Genomic DNA, 13,260 nt, shown 5'->3' on the forward strand with positions numbered 1-13,260 from the left:
TTATTCACCTCCAAAAATACAGTACAATTTCAAATTTCTCTGACAGTGACAGTGTTTTCTTTTCCTTTGTTGTCAATTCTTTTAATCAGCAAGCTTTTATTAGGCATCTGTTTGGTTGAAGGTATTGGTTAAATGTAGCACATTAGAATTTGTTGAGATTTGGGTGATTTTAATAAGTATAAATTATACATTTATGTAGTGCTGATTATCCAATAATCCAAGAAAAGGGCGGACAGAAGTGTTCTACAAAAAAGGAAATGCACACCCAGTGGGTTTCAGTAACACACCCATGGGTACACAGCTGATGAGGGAAGAGCTAAGGCTCACAGCCAGACATGCTGGATCCATAAGTAAAGTTCCATCCACTCTGTCCGCCACTCGCCTCCGACACCAAAGGTCATCTGAGGGGTTTGTGCAATCTCCTGTCCTTTCCTCTCAAGCCGGGAAGTCCATCAATGGCCACGTGGCCGAACTGACTGAAGAGATGGATGCTTCTCTGAGGTCCTTGGCCACTGAGGAGATTGTGGCTGCAAGCTATGCTGATGGCTGAACAGCCCAGTGGCAAATGATAGCAGGACTTAAAGCATCTGCACCAAACTCTTCCGTTTTTAGAATACAGAAGGCAGGGGCTCCTGAACATGGCTGCTGGGCCCCTTGTCTGTGCTATGCAACAGCAGCACGGGAGTTCGGGCCCCGAACACTGCCCACCTCCCAGATGCTTACATTCAACAAACTCAGGTGGCTCTTGATCCTGTCTGCTCCTAGCCAGAACTCTTTCTATTGCTGTGGCCCCAGACTCTACCAAACATCTGTACTCTCTATCCTCCATCTGTCATGCTTCCCAATCTGTCAATGAAGTTAAAACTGAAAACAAACCTAAATGGATAACAGCCTGTCATAGTCAGAGTTACTGTTGCTGTGGTGAAATCCATGACCAAAGCAACTTGAGGAGGAAAGGGCTTATTCTGTTCACACTTCCAGGTAATAGTCCATCACTGACTGAGGGAAGTCAGGACAGGGACTCAAACAGGGCAGGAACCTGGAGGCAGGAGCGGATGCAGAGGCCATGGAGGGGTGTTGCTTACCAGCTTGGTCCTTATGGTTTGCTCAGTCTGCTTTTTTTATAGAACCCAGGACCTCCAGCCCAGGGGTGGTACCACCAACAATGGGCTAGGCCCTGCCCCATTGATAACTTATTAAGGAAATATTCTGCTGCAATGATTCTCAGCCTTCCTTATGCTGTAACCCATTAATACAGTTCCTCATATTGTGGGGACCCCAAACCATATACTTATTTCATTGCTGTAGAAGGAACGGCGGGCTGTGTTCCACCATCCGGCTAGCTTTATACCCGAAATAATTACACGGAAACTGTATTCTTTTAAAACACTGCCTGGCCCATAGTTTCAGCCTCTTATTGGCTAATTCTCACATCTTCCTTTAACCCATATTTAGTAATCTGTGTAGCACCACGAGGTGTGGCTTACCAGGAGAGATCTTAACCTGCGTCCATCTCGGAGAGGAGAAGCATGGAGACTCACTATGGCGACTGCCTGAAGTGTCTGCTCACTGCCTTCTACCCAGCATTCTGTTCTGTTTACTCTGCCTACCTAATTTTCTGTCCTATTGGGCCAAGCAGTTTCTTTATTAATTAACCAATGAAAGTAACACATAGACACTCCTCCATCATTTCCCCTTTTTCTGTTTAAACAAAAAAGAAAGACTTTAACTTTAACATAGTAAAATTACATATAACAAAACAGTTATCAAGCAAGAATAACAGTTACAATATTTAAATATATTTTATCTTTTATCATAACTAAGGAAAACTATAGCTATTGAACCATTCTTCAACTCCATCAAAGACTCCAGAAGGATATAATGCTACCTAAGTAAACAAGAAATAAATGACAGAGACAACTCGCTGCCTGGACAGTCACCCAAAGTTCCTCTGTACTGTTGGGGCATCCATCTTCGGCCTTCAGGCCCATAGTGTCCAGCAGACATTTCCATGAAGCAGGAAATTCCAAAGACAGTTCAGTCACTTTCTGCTGTGTCCTGCAGAATGTCTCGCAGACTCTTTCATGAATCAGGAACCCCAAAAGACCATCTCACCTTTAGGCAAGTTCAGCAGTCCTCTCTCTGTGGGTTCTTTGTGTCCAGTTTATGCAACAGTCCAGGCAAGAGCAGTTTCTTGCACAAATTGCTATCAAACTCCATAAGGATCCTCTTCGATGCCCATCATCTTCTTGAAGTAGATTAGTGCTGCCAGGAGCAGACATGTCTCATTGTCATGAAAAGTCCTAAGTTATTAAAACATTTAAAATGCCATATTCTGTAGTCTTTAGAAGATATGAAGTATGCCTATCTAACTGAAATATATCTCTATATATCTAGAAAATCTAACTAACATGACTATAAGCTTTATTATTATCGATGATTATCCATTAACAACCTATATTTCCTAATTATACATTACATTCTTAAATGAACTACACAATCACAATACCTTAATCAAGATCAGAAATACATATAACAAGATTGACCTTAAATTAATATCATTAACCAAGATTCACAACAATCCAACTTATTTATATCTATATCACATTGCTACTTTGTAACCACAATTTTGCTACTGTTATGAATTGTAATGGAAATATCTGATACGCAGGATATATGATATGCAAATCCCAAAGGGGTCATGACCCACAGGTTGAGAATCTCTGTTCTACAGGCTTGTCTAGAGCTAAGTCTTAGAGAGGCATTTTCTCAATGGAGGCTCTCCCCTCAAATGATTTTAGCCTACGTCATGATGACATAAAATTAGTGAACATATAACCCATTAGATATATGTGAAGATATGCAGATATTCCTGTAAGTAGTCATCACTATGTGACATACATAGACAATCTCATGGAAAACAAGGAGGAGGGCTATAACATTCCCTCAGTGATACAGACAGTGGTAAGCTGCCTGAACTCCAGCAAATAGCCCCCACCCGTGCTCAAGCAGGGTACTCTAACCAAACTCAGTGATCTAAAAGAAAGTCACCAAGTCATGAGAGTAGGGGCAACTGGGTGGAGAAAAGGGGTTCCGAGAGAGAGTCAAATTAATAGAATTAATAGAAAATCTTATTTTTCTCTTAAGAAATAAAATAGAGCTGGACAGTGGTGGTACACTCCTTTAATTCTGGCACTTGAGAGGCAGAAGCCGGCGAATCTTAGTTCAAGGCCAGTCTGGTCTACAGAGCTAATTCAAGAACAGTCAGGATGACACAGAGAAACCCTGTGTTGAAAAAAATCAAAAAGAAAAAAAGAAAATGGAATCCAGTTCCCACAAAGAAAAGATTATCCTAAAAACATAGCTAGCTTACTAGCCATAAACTAAAAGCAAGTATCAAAATGCATATACCTAACAAATTATTTATATTTACATATGCAAATGACCCTTGACACTTAAGATGACAAATGAACAAATAATAAAATGGACAAAATATTTGGATAAACATTCAACCAAAGAAGAAATACAAAAATAAATTGATATGGGGAAAATACATTTAACATCATTAGCCATAAGGAAAAACAGTACTGCAATGAGCCATCACTACAGACACACTATAGAGCTTTCAAGGAAAAGAAAGCAATGGACACACAAGTGTGGCAAGGATGTAACAGCAGGACTCACAGTGCTCCTGGATGCACTGCCCAATTGTACAACCACTTTGGAAAACAGTTCATTGGTATCATGAGCTAAACATGTGTTGAGGAGACAGAAAAAAAATAAGCAGGAGCTGAGAGGAAATAATTACAAGTCACATATCTGACCAAAGATTTGGCCTCTAGAAAGTGCCACTGCACCTATATAAAGTTCTCAAAATAAGACAACTATCTAATTATAAAATGGGCCAAACATAAGAACAGGTCTTTTACCAGTAGACAGATAGCTTGTAAGCATGTGAAGAGATGCCCAAAGTGGCAGGCAGTAGGAAGACATAAGTTAAAACCACAATAACAAGCACCAAAACAGCAGGACCAGATGCTTCCAAGAGTGTGGAGAAGTAGGACTATTCACACCCACTCTGAGTACAGAAGATGGCACAGTCATCCTGCGATACAGCTTGGCAGTTCACTATAAAACTAACATACAACCCAGCAACTGTGCTTTGGAATTTTATCCTGGAGAAATGGAAACCTGAATTTACACAAAAATCTGTACGCAAATGTTTCTTACAGATTCATTCACAGTAGGTGATACTGGAGGCAGTCAGAATGTGTCTCAGTGATGATTATGCGAACTTCAGTGTGTTCATATCATGGAGCAGTGCTCACCAGTTAGGAGGAATCCATGATTTACGTGAATGGCAAGGGAATTGTGAACTAAATGAAAAAATCTAAAAGGTTACATAGTGTGAGTAAAATTTTAGGATATTCTTGAAATATAAAACTTATTAAAGGACAGGATTAAGACAGGGTTAGATATGGAGAAAGGAGATGAGCCCAGATGAACATCTACAACCTTGGATCCCAGACTTCCCAGTAAGCCCTGTTTCAGTCTCCTGGGTTCTTTTCCCCACAGTTCTTTGTCATTTCCTCATTGAATAGTCACCACATGAATTCTCTTCATTCTCCTGTGTCTCCCTATGAGTGTCTTGGAGTCTGTCCCAGAGCTGGAAATAATGTAAGGTCATGCCAACAAGCTCAGGCAGGGAGGGATGATCACTGTATGGATCCAGATCAGGGCTGCTGGAGAGTCTGCATAAGATGTTAAATCGGACCCTATTGCATCCTGCTGGAGAGTCTGCATAAGATACTAAATTGGTGCCTATCACATCCTGGTCCATGTGCTTCCTGTTGCACCTCATGAGACAGGAACGTGTGTTTTCCTACCACCATGTCCAGCCTTGGTCCAGAGGTCAGGAAAGCATAGAAACTTCTAGGCAGAGAAAAGAAATTTCCAAAGGAAAGAGTTGAACTGACTGATGAGAGCCTGAGAGAGTTATTGTGTTAAATTTAACAGAAGATACCATTGCATGAGCCGGGGGGGGGGGGGCTGTCCACACTTGGCCCTTTCCATTCCTACCCTCAGCCCCTCAGCTGGGTGACTTAGCCCAGGCTCATCTACTCTGTCTAGTCAGCCTCCATCACGGAACCATAAGAGTTGCTGACCAAGGCTACCTCCACCCAGTCTGTCTACTGGGGAGCTCTGCCTTGGGATAGGGAAAGGAACTAATTGTTCCTCTCTCTCTCTTTTTCTGTCTCTCTGTCTCTCTGTCTCTCTCTGTCTCTCTCTCTCTCTCTCTCTCTCTCTCTCTCTCTCTCTCTCTCTCTCTCTCTCTCTCTCTCTCTCTCTCTCTCTCTCTCTCTTCCCACCCACCCCCAGTCTGGAAAGCAGCTAGAGAGAGCAAACGCTAAAGCAACTTTGCTAATCCCTAGCACTATATCCCAATTGCTGTGCACAGCCCACCTCCTGAGGCAGGCCTGCTCTGAGATGGATTCTCCAGGTAATTCCAGGTGGAGTTAGTACAGCAAACACAATTTGCTCACTGTAACTGCTGCTTTGGGTTGCATGTGACATGTTCTCTACAGGCTCATGTGTTTAAATGCTTGGTCCCCAGCTGGTGATGTGTGGGAGGCTGAGGAAATGAGATGAGGCCGGACTGGTAGAAGTAGGTCACTGGGGGTGGACGTGGAGGGCAGCGGCCCCTCCCTGCTTCCATGTCTTGGCTTCCCAGCTGTCCCTTGTGAGTTGTTGTACCACAGGCTCCTGCTACAGACAGTGCCACTCCAGCTGCCCCACTGTGCTCACATAATGGACTTCAGCCTCTAAACTGTGAGCCAATAGAACCCTACACACACACACACACACACACACACACACACAGAGAGAGAGAGAGAGACTCAGTTTTCCCTCCTTGGAAAAAGAACCTTGACTATTAGCTGAGCACAGTACTGACTTGGGTAGGAAGGAGAGACTGCTTTCAGCCTCTTTGCCCTCAGTAATGACCCAGAAACAGAGCTGTGACCACGAAGACTAAAGCAGGAACACGTTGTGGGACTTCATGGAAGGAAGGCTGCTGACATAGCTGCAGGCTGGGTAAGAGGGGCTTCTGTCCCCTTTGTTGTCTGGAATGGGGATGGTTTGGAGTAGCTGCAACAGTCAAGACGGAAGACTACGGAGTAGAAGGAGTGTGCTCTCATTCACCCATCTGGGCCAAGTGGCACCAGGCAGGCCTGGGGATCCGGATGGAATCTCCTGATGACCTGATACCACAAGCCATCCATCAGACCAGCCTGAACAGCCCACTTGTAGACATGTTTGACTTGCTAAAGAAACTACAGTTCTAATTTCCCTGAGTCTCTGTCAACTGGAGGGTTCTGCCCTGTGCCTCTGACCCTAGCCCTAGAGGACCGGCTTACTCTCTTCTGTTCCCATGACCCCTCCATGGCCTGCTACATTCGTCTAGGATTATCTCCCTATGTTTACATTCTCTGCTTGACTGAGAATTCGGTGAGAGGGGGAAGCACATTTTAGTCATCTCCAGATGCCTCCTACCTTCTTCCTGGCACACAGAAGACACCTATTTAATATTTTTCAATGTTTACAGGAGAAAGTTTCCAAGGTAAGATTCATAAGCTATGCAATCACAGTTGGGGCCCATAGAGGAGGGTAGAGAGGGAGAGTGGAGGAAGGGAGGGGAGAAAAATGTTTAGCTCAATAAAAATAATTTTAAAAAAAGATTCAGAAGCTAGCTGGAGTTGGCATGCCCTACGTTCTTTGTCTCTGGGGTAACTCTCGCCTCTACAGATAAACTCACAGTGACAAGCATTGGGATCTCCTTGATAGCCAATTGTAGAGCTAGGAGCAGAAGTATGGGTGAAAAGGGCCTTTGTTGGCACTCCACCCACCTACCCAGAACCTTCCCCCTCACCACCGAAAAAAAAATCAGGGCTTTGTTTAGGCAAAGTGCAGTTACATTTCTGAGTTCTTGGACTCCAACAAAAGTTTAGGAGTGGAAAAAACCATGCTCCCACCTTTACTCTTTGCATTACCAAGGCCGTATTTACCTAACACATCCAAGTTCTGAGTATGTTTTCCTTCCAGCTGCCTTCCCATCAGCAGGCATCCTGCCACCTTTGAATTTGCTGCCATCCTTTCTTCTGTAAACAAGCTCATTTAATAAAAATATGCCCTCTAATAAATGCCAGGCACTTTGTAAGTGCTAGGAATATAAACATAAATTATTGTGATTACTGCATGAAATGTGCACAGACAAAGCGTGATTTGGACAGCCACTGTATGCACCCATGGGTCAGAAAAGTGGTAGCCTCAAAAAAAAATAGCTGAATTCTGGAACAGTCAATAGAGGTTTCACGGAAGCAAGGGTATGGGGCTGGCACATGAAGGACCAACAGACTTCACCTGAAGAATGATGGAAGAGTGGGCATATTATGCAAATAAGAGTGGATGAGAAATGCCCTGGAAGATCTGGGCTTGCTCCACGGGGGCAAGGTGGTCATAGGCAAGCCTGGACTTCTGGGCAGGGACTAGGCTAAGCAGAACCCAGACAGTATTCCAGTTTGGACTCTTTGCCTGCAGGCAGAGGGCAGGTAGGGACAGTTTTTGCTGGGGGTGATGGGGAACCTTGTCAGCCAATCATCTTTAAGAGGTGGGTCTTAGTTAAGGCATGGCTTCGCTGGCACCCAGGGTAAAATGTGTGCACTTCAAAAAAAGGGGAGGTAATAATAGTGGGTAATTATGTATGAATAATTTACATTGGTATAGTTTTTATATATTGATACAAGTTCAAATTATATTTGTTATTTCTGTTTACAATATTTGTGCACCTATGCAAAGCTATTCTGCCAGATTGCATACGAGCATGTTTCTACCTCTGTTTAGGACATTTTGTATGTTGACACAACCTTTAGGATATATTTTCATATTGTATTACATATTATTATTACCTCTGAACAAGATACTTATGCATTGTTTACATTTTGAGGTCATTGTCCTCATTTGCTGCACATTTGTTTACAGATTGTTTAATATCCTGACATGAAGTCTTAGTCTTTAAGTTATACAGGTATTAAATATTATAGGTCAATAGTTGTTCATGTTTGTTATACATACAGTTAGATTAATTAGGTTCTTTAGATACATAGAGATTGTATTCTTCCTAGATAGGTAATCTTCAACCACTTCAAGGATCTGTAGAACATGGCATTTAAATAACTTAGGGTTCTGTTGACATGAAACATGATTGCTCCTAACAGCACTGATCTATTCCCAAGAGAATGTTGAACACCAACACATTCCACTCAGAGTTTGTTTCATCTTGGCACAATTGGTCTTTGGGCAAGGAACTGCCCATGCCTCAACCACTGACAAAGTACATGGTATCCAGAAATGGATACACAGGTCACAAGGAAAAAGACTGTCAAATCTTGCCAAGACAAGGTAAGACAGTTCTAAAAAAAATTCCTGCCTTTGAAAATGGTCTGTCAGTTATGCTAGGCCTTAGCCAAAGTTGGTTGCTTCAACACTGCAAATAAGATTTTGGGAGATTGGTCAGGTAGCTAATTGTCTCCGTCATATTCTGCTTGCTTTGGATGCTGTTTGATTGCACTTCCTGCCTGCTCAAGTAATATTATTTCCCTTCTCAGGCCTTCGATGGGGTTGAAGATTAGATAATGATTCCTCATGATTTAGCCAAGCTTATTTCCAATGCAAGATTTAGACTCCTTAAAATAGAATGTTTATTAAAACATTTATCATGTTCCCTGCTTAATATTGCTTATGTTGTTTGTAATTTTATACTTGATATCTGTTCCTATTGTATATAGTTTTGTGTTGGGTTTGGATTGCTCTTGGGGAGATCATGGGGAACCTTGTTATCCAATCATCTTTAAGAGGTGGGTCTTAGTTAAGGCATGGCGTCACTGGGACCCAGGGTAAAATGTGTGCAGCTCCGTGTGCATGCTCTCTGTGCCTTTTCCTGCAGGACATTGCTGTGCTTGGATTTCTCGTTTCCTGTTTTGTGAGTTTTCCCCTAATAATAAATAAAATATAATTGTTTTATCCCTTAGCTAGCCTGGTTATTTTAGCATGGTGGCATACTTGCAGTGCCTATGTTTCACCTGCTTCAGAGCAATCACTCTGGCAGGAACACAGAGAATGCAGGAGGGAGGACAGAATAGCAGTTCTTGAAAAAAAAACTCAGACGCAAGAAGGCATGATGGACAGGAGAGGGGGAGGGAATAACAAGAGGAAATGAGGTCCTGGAGACAGCAAGACTTGGTACCTACTGAGTATGGGGTGATAGTTTGTGCTCTTAAACAGGGAACATGGTTGGTAAATTTGAGATGGAAGACTCTCCACTATTCCCACTTCTGTTCAATATTAACTTTCTAGAGAGAAGACGTTACAAGTAGAGGGGGCAAGCTCCGGGGCACAGGCCCTAGCAAAGACTGGGTGTAGGGGAGATGTTGGCCCTGCATTTCCCACTGTCATCTCTAACCCAGCCCCACTAACCCAGAGTGACCCCAACCTTCTTAGTGCCTCTGTACCCTAGACCATGCCAGCCTCTCATTTCCATATGACAGACAGCCCAGAACAGAAGATGTGCACTGTACCATCAACATCCATGAGCATCTCTAAAGCAGGGGGAAGGGCACTGCCTCCTGACCAGCAGATGCCAAATCACATAGTCACAGTCAACATGCTGAACACTAGAGGAATCCCAACATGGCAGTAACAGATCAGGAGAAGAAGGGATGAGAGAGGTGTCACTCCTATGATCTGGAAGGATGCCAGAAACTAGCACACTGCTATCCCACAGACAGATCCAGAAAATGCCAGAGTCAGGGGCACAGACATGTACCCTAACCACTAGGTCAACAAAAGTGTCACCTGTGCCGAATCTATGCTTTACCAGCCTAGGCTATATGGTAGTTTTTACCATGCCCATGTCCCTGTGGAGAAGAAAGCAGGCAGAGGGGGCAACAAATTGAGGCTCTTAGGCAGCAGCAAATAGCAAGAACATGTTTGAACAGTAAGATAGTTGGGCATTCGTGTTGTTTCCTGGACACACAGGGAGAGGACCGGGTGTGAAATATCTTAGGCTTATTTCAGCTTTTTCTGTCTAGCTGTTTTTGGAAAGTTCCAGTCAAAATCTATTACCAGTGAAGGAAGACTCTCAAGGACCCTTGGAATCTAGACGACTGGGCTAATACTCAGAATCAAGGAGTGTCCTGGCTGTGGTAGCTAAAACACTGTCATCCCTCCCAGGAAACTGTCAAAGCGACTGCTGCCAAGGACATCTCTTGGCTGCCATGTCCCTGAGCTCAGAGAGGATGGGTTAACGCTGGCTCAGCTCCCTGGGTTTGGCCTATCAGGACTTTACATTCAGGACTGGGCAGAGACTGCTTTATCTGGGTGCTTCTAGGTAGTAAGAGCCGCTGGTAACCATGCTAGAACTAGAGTGGACTTCAGGGCGAAGTGGCTCGGCCCTTGGCTTTACAGAGGAAGCGTCAACCCAGCACAGCCATGTGACTCATGCTATGAGCTCAGAATTGTGTCCCAGCCAAGGAGAGCTGCTGCAGCCAGAGATGGGTGGTCCAAATAGCGTCTAGAAAGTCTGCCTGCATTTATCCAGCCATGTGGAAGGAAGCAGGGAAGAGATGCAACTGACAGACAAGTACCCGTTTCCCACTGGCATAGCGATAGCCCAGCAGCATGCCTGTCAATCAGTGCAAAGCTGCCAGCAAGACTAATTCTCAATGTTCTGAGTTCAGGTCCACAGAATTCTCCTGACCACTAGATCCTGGGGTCCTTGAAAGTAAAGTCATACTTCCTTGAATGATACTATGTGTCTTTTGAGGTCGGTCCACTGTTGTAACCCCACATCTGTTGAAACATTCGGTGCTCTGAGTCTGGTCAACATGACTCACTTTCCGCCAGCTGGAGTAACTCCATTTACACCCTTCTGTAAGATTCTTCTGGAAGAGATGATTGGATCTTCTCACCTTTAATGACAAGCATCCTCTAGCCTCTCTCATCTGATGAATTTGGGCATTGTCTTAGTTAGGGTTTCTATTGTGAAGGACACCATGATCACAGCAACTCTTAGAAAGGAAAGCATTTCATTAAGGCGGAGGCTTGAATTCAGAGGTTCAGTCTATTATCATCGTAATGGGGAGCATGACGGCATGTATGCAGACATGGTGCTAGGGTAGTAGCTGAGAAGCCTACATCTCCCTGGCAACCGGAAGTTAACTATGACACTGGGCAGTATACTGAATTCAGAAAACCTCAAAACTGGCCACCACAGTGACACTTGTCCCCCAACAAGACCTTACAAAGCCCCCTGCATTAATAATGTCACTCTAGGGTTATGGGGACCAATTACATTCAAACTACCACCGGCAGCATTCTTTAGAGTATTTGAAGTAGCAAATGCAGTTTTATGCCTCACAGGCCATGAAGACTGACTGGTCAAACCATAGAGCCTATTGCCTGTATGGTGGCAGTGTGTCCTAGGTCACTTTCTGTGCCCTACCTTCTTCCAGATGACCTCCCTTCCCCTTGTTCTGGTGCCCAGGATCTAATGGGTCTCCTTAGCCTTTCTCTCCTAATAAAACCCCTCTCAGAACTAACTTCCTGGGGGATTGTTGGAGCCATGTCTGAGGGGCTGAGCTGTCCTCCTCAGACAACCCTTGAACGGGAGTCACCTCCTCTTCCAGTAGTTACAGAAGCCCCATCATATTCGGTTCCTCATGCCTTTAGAGGAGGCCCCCTCCCAGAATGCCCTTCAGCCCATCCCAACCCCATACAAAGACTTCTCTGGATTCCATCTTGGGCTTGTAACAAGTTGCATAATCGTGGGCTGTCACATAAATAGCCGTAGACTACAATATAAACAACACCCAAAGCCTCTTGTTCTGTGCAATACACAGTGTGATAAACATTGGATGGATGGATGGTGATTGCTTCCAATTGACCAGCTGTCTGAATCTTTGGTCAGGATTACTGCAGCACAGTTTTCGACATAAGAACAAATAATCACGGACTCCTTGGTGAACTTATATCTAATGACAGCAGAGGGATTGATTGATTCTGTTGCACAAATAGAAACCTGTCACATAAGGGCAGGTGAGGGACAATGCTGGCATGCGGGTGGAGAGCTCCTTCCTATCTCTGCATGAAGGGGATTTCCAGAATCAGTTGGATTCCATGAATAACTCTAGGTGTGTCTTGTGAATTACTTCTCAGCCCCAGTATAACCTAAGGATACGATACCCATTTTACTGAGGAGGAATGAGGTCAAAAGACACAACTGGTTTCTAATACGATTTTCAACCTGACCTCAGATCTGTCTGGCTAAAGCACCAGAGGCATTTCTGCTCCTGGTAACCTTTTCAAGGTCCGATGAACTTTCCTGTGAAATAGAAAATCACCTTTTTGAATGTGCCCAGCTAGACTGAGCAGGGATGAAAAAGTAATTGCTACCCAGAGGCTAGAGGCTTCAGCGGCCTAGAAGTGGCCCAGGATCCCCTCTGCAATGTGAACATTGCGGGTCAGACCGAGAAGAAAGAATCTTGGGGACCAGATGGCAGTAGGCAAGATGTCACATCTGACTGGGGGTTGGTTTCAGGGTTCCTTGGTGCCCCAGAATAGCAACTAGGATGATGGTTCTTTGGTCAGTGAGATAGCAAACTGTGTTTAGGACTTCGAAGTCGATTGCACAACCAGAATATATTTCATGCCATTGAACTGTACCTTTAAAAGGATTACAATTATATATACATTTTATGCCATTTGTCCATGACCATAAGAAACCAAAATCAGCATAAAAGGAAATAAATCTATAATTAGATAAAATAACATTGTCAAACACAAGAGGCATCCAATGCCACAAGAACAAGGGCCCTCAGTATCCCCCTTTGGATTCCAGACCAAAAAGAAAAAAAAGAAAAAGAAAACCTGTTTCAGGAAGGCATGCCTTGAAAATTGAGCCAAGAGGGATGAATAAAAAAATCAATCAGCTGCCTATCCACTGAGTCCATAGGACCAGCTCTGAACTGTCAGGTCAGTTAACATGGTCAAAGGTTGATTCATCGTGGCACCCATTATAATTATTGAAGATAACAGCTGGCATTTATTGAGCTCTTGCTCCCTGCAAGGCGCCAAGGGCTTATCAGATGGGGCTGGTTTGCTGAGGTCAGCCTTAGGGAGGAGCCAGGGCACAGAAGAGTAGCAAGA

Source organism: Arvicola amphibius, chromosome 4 (assembly GCF_903992535.2).
Source record: "Arvicola amphibius chromosome 4, mArvAmp1.2, whole genome shotgun sequence".
Taxonomy (NCBI): domain Eukaryota; kingdom Metazoa; phylum Chordata; class Mammalia; order Rodentia; family Cricetidae; genus Arvicola; species Arvicola amphibius.